This window comes from Salmo trutta, chromosome 7 (genome assembly GCF_901001165.1).
Source record: "Salmo trutta chromosome 7, fSalTru1.1, whole genome shotgun sequence".
In the NCBI taxonomy this organism is placed as follows: Eukaryota; Metazoa; Chordata; class Actinopteri; order Salmoniformes; family Salmonidae; genus Salmo; species Salmo trutta.
This window is the reverse complement of record NC_042963.1, coordinates 56922015-56926926: the sequence shown is the minus strand read 5'-3', so window position 1 is coordinate 56926926 and position 4912 is coordinate 56922015.

Below are 4912 nucleotides of genomic sequence, written 5' to 3'. Positions count from 1 at the left end.
ATTTTGACCTAGTTCGGCCAAAGGAACATCGATGAAGCCTTTGGCTCTGCATTCTACTTCCTTAGGTTGGCTACAAATATCAGTTCTATTTTTCCTTATATTTTCGATGGTTTCATAATCTCCTCCTGTTTCTATAGTAGGATAGTGACTGTCAATCCAGCCTGACCAATCACAGACAGTCTTGATCAGGCAGTGTGGAGTAGTAGTGGGTGAAGTGGTTGTTGGTGAAGTAGGAGTTGTTGTGGGGGTAGTGGTAGGGGTTGTTGTGGGGGTAGTGGTAGGAGTTGTTGTGGGGGTAGTGGTAGGGGTTGTTGTGGGGGTAGGGGTTGTTGTGGGGGTAGTGGTAGGGGTTGTTGTGGGGGTAGGGGTTGTTGTGGGGGTAGTGGTAGGGGTTGTTGTGGGGGTAGTGGTTGTTGTGGGGGTAGTGGTAGGGGTTGTTGTGGGGGTAGGGGTTGTTGTGGGGGTAGTGGTAGGGGTTGTTGTGGGGGTAGTGGTAGGGGTTGTGTAGGTGGTAGGGGTTGTTGTGGGGGTAGTGGTAGGAGTTGAGAAAACAAATACTGTTGTGCTCGGTGCTTGGGTGGATATCTGTTTTGTTGTAACACTTGGTGTAGTTGGTGGAGTTGTGGTGCTGGGACAGTGGTTCATAATCCGGACAATGGTTCCGTTCTCTTTGCAGGTGGCAGTAATACAGGTTTCATCACCGTCAGATGTGTGATATATGGTCGCTCCATACGGGTATGTTCTGCCGTTGAATGAACAATAGCAAGCTGCAATAGGATTTTCACACGGAACACAAGTTATTATCATGTAATCATCTTGTCATGTTACCTTCTTGGTAATAATGTAGGCTAATGTTTCAGTTTGTAGTGGTTTTCCTTACCTTGGACATCATAGCTGCATCTGACCTTAGTTGATGAGCAACGACTAGAAAAAGAAAGAAGGTTACAGTACCTTTCAAAGTCAAATAAAATATTAAGAGCTATTTGTTATGAAGTACATAACAATGTTATATGTTATATTCACAATTAGGTATTAACAGGTCAAATCCCAATAAGGTTTTAACAGGTCAAATCCCAATAAGGTTTTAACAGGTCAAATCCCAATAAGGTTTTAACAGGTCAAATCCCAATAAGGTATTAACAGGTCAAATCCCAATAAGGTATAAACAGGTCAAATCCCAATAAGGTTTTAACAGGTCAAATCACAATCTTTGAAAAGCAAAATGAATTGAATGGTAGGAAAACCTCTTTGTAAGGGGACTATTGACTTTGCCTTATCTCACCAGAAATACAGGCTACCTTAAGGCTTATACCAACCATATTAAATCCTATGTAATGTAAATACAGTATCTATGTATATATCAAAATGTTGATCTGAAAACATACCATCTCTGACAGTTCTCCTTGGAAGGTATAACCTCTCCCTCGCTGTAATGAGTTCCATCTCCATCGTAGCAACCACAGTCCACGATAGGGACACACGTCATGGAACTTTCTTCCAAATAAGGCTTGGCCGAAGGACATTTTGGATAGCAACCTTTAAGATATAAACAGTCAATTTAATCCAGAACACCTGCACAGATTAGATCATCCTCATGGTATCTAGTTCACCAAAGCTGTAATGGATATGATATTTCAATATTTGTATTTAGTTTTCAGTATAGATGGACAAGGGAGGTCATTACATATTTTATACTGTACATTTGTTTAACAACTTGGAATGTAAATTGTCTAAATCAAATGGCCAAGCTGTTACAAAGTGAGGGGGTGGCAGGGTAGCCTTATGGTTAGAGCGTTAGACTAGCAACCGAAAGGTTGCAAGATCGAATCCCTGAGCTGACAAATTAAAAATCTGTTGCTCTGCCCCTGAACAAGACAGTTAAACCACTGTTCCTAGGCTATCATTGTAAATAAGATTTGTTCTTAGTTGCCTAGTTAAATCAAGGTAAAAAAAGGGCTATTAGTTACCTTCCAGTGCAGGGATCTGACTGGAGCATGTTCCTGAGGGATTCTTGCAGGTCTTCATACAGGGATATCCACACGGATTATAATGCCACTCACACTCACCAATAGGGTTGTAGAAATCACAGAACAGAGCTGGTGAAATTAAAACAAGTCACATTTTAACCGGGGTCCCAAAAGAGGATTGATTGAACAGTTACACATACAAATCATAAATTGGTATTTTGTCCCTATAGCAAAACAATCCCATCAATCAATTGTCCCACTCAAAGCAAATGACTCACGGCAGATATCTGGTGTTCTCCACTTGATACAAGCCCCTGCCTCGTTACAGGCCTGGGCGTAGGCTGCTACAGCTGTACAGAAACACTCGCAGTCTCCCCCAGTGTCACAGGCACACGAGTCCCTCACACAGGCATCATGGAATGGCGTGGGGTCCACCTTTTAGGAAGATGCATTAAGCCATCATTTCATTATTTCTCAGCTTGTTGAACAGACTACAGATGAACTATTGACGATGATTATTATTGGGTTGGATGGTTGACTTTATGTTCTTGTTATCAGTTAATTATTACTTTTGTTGTTGGTTGTTTTTGGTGACATTCACATGATTATTGACAAACCAATTTTATTAGAAAGTTTGCCATGTACCATCATGCAACTCTGCTTGTCATTGTGTGACCTTATAGAAAACCTGTTAGCCCAAGCTGTGAGGTAAATTAACTCTTGTTGAAGCATTAACCTTACTGACCCTGAGTTAACTATTGTTGAAGCCTTGACCATATTATTGTACTCATGCAGTGGCACTTTGGCTGCGTTTACACAGGCAGTCCAATTCAGATCATTCACCAATTTTTTGCATATTTGATACCAATTGATCTTGTCCTTAATGTGTAAACAGCAAAAAAAAAAAAAAAAATGGAATCTGATCTTTTGAGCTCTGATTTATACACCTTCCATATCTGGATCTCAATCCTCATTCAAACCCAATTCTTCATGCGACCTCTGTATGGACGCTCAGATCTGATGTTTTTGCTCTAAAGTGTGTTTTTTGCACATTGCCTGCTATTACCATGACAACCTGCCATCACCATGACAATCACCCAAAAATGTAAAGGACAGGAAATGAACATTGCATCTGTGTGTTACTTCAGAGCCTACATCAGTGTTAATGTGCCAATCTGATATAGGCTACATGTAAAACTACAGTCAGGCCCATAAATATTTGCACATTGACCAAGTTATTATTATTTTAGCTGTCTACCACAGCATATTGGAGTTGACATTAAATAATAAATATGAGCTGAAAGTGCAGACTTCAGCTTTAATTTGAGGGTATTTACATCCAAATTGGGTGAACGGTGTAGGAATTACAGTACCTTTTATATGTGGTCCCCCACCCTTTTTTTAAGGGACCAAAAGTAATTGGACAACTGTCTGCTCAGCTGTTCCAAGGCCAGATGTGTGCTATTCCCTCATTAGTTCATTTACAGGTAAGCAGATAAAATGTCTAGAATTAATTTCAAGTGTGGCATTTGCATTTTGGAATCTGTTGCTGTTAACCCTGAATATGAAGTCCAAAGAGCTGAAACTGCCAGTGAAGCAAGCCATCATCATCTTTCTTAACTTGTTATGGATAGGGGGCAGTATTTTCACGGCCGGATAAAAAACGTACCCGATTTAATTTGATTATTACTCCTGCCCAGAAACTACAATATGCATATAATTATTAGCTTTGGATAGAAAACACTCCAAAGTTTCTAAAACTGTTTGAATGGTGTCTGTGAGTATAACAGAACTCATTTGGCAGGCCAAAACCTGAGAAGTTTCCAAACAGGAAGCGCCCTCTCTGACCATTTCTTGGCCTTCTTGATCATCTCTATCCAAAACAGGGGATCTCTGTTATATAAAAATTGATTTTAAACAGCGTTTGACATGCTTCGAAGTACGGTAATGGAATATTTAAATAAAAATTGTCACGAAACGCGCCGGGCGCATCACCCTTCGTTACCCTTCGGATAGTGTCTTGAACGCACAACAAAACACCGCTATTTGGATATAATGGATTATTTGGAACCAAAACAACATTTATTATTGAAGTAGAAGTCCTGGGAGTGCATTCTGATGAAGAACAGCAAAGGTAATCCAATTTTTCTTATAGTAAATCTGAGTTTGGTGAGTACCAAACTTGGTGGGTGTCAAAATAGCTAGCCATGATGGCCGGGCTATCTACTCAGAATATTGCAAAATGTGCTTTCACCGAAAAGCTATTTTAAAATCGGACACTGCTCTTGAATAAAGGAGTTCTGTATCTATAATTCTTAAAACAATTGTTATGTTTTTTGTGAACGTTTATCGTGAGTAATTTAGTAAATTCACCGGAAGTGTTCGGTGGGAATGCTAGTTCTTAACGTCACATGCTAATATAAAAAGCTGTTTTTTGATATAAATATGAACTTGATTGAACAAAATATGCATGTATTGTATAACATAATGTCCTAGGAGTGTCATCTGATGAAGATCATCAAAGGTTAGTGCTGCATTTAGCTGTGGTTTTGTTTTTTGTGACATTATATGCTAGCTTGAAAAATGGGTGTCTGATTATTTCTGGCTGGGTACTCTGCTGACATAATCTAATGTTTTGCTTTCGCTGTAAAGCCTTTTTGAAATCAGACAGTGTGGTTAGATAAAGGAGAGTCTTGTCTTTAAAATGCTGTAAAATAGTCATATGTTTGTAAAATGGAAGTTTTCGGATTTTCGAGGACTTTGTATTTCGCGCCACGCCCATCATTGGATATTGGAGCAGGTGTTCCGCTAGCGGAACGTCTAGATGTAAGAGGTTTTAAATCTCCTAGATATACGACAGACACTTCGAAACCTTATTCCTTATGATTTATTTTTGTTGTTATGGGCTATAGTAGTAAAGGCCAAATTCAATATTTTATCAAATA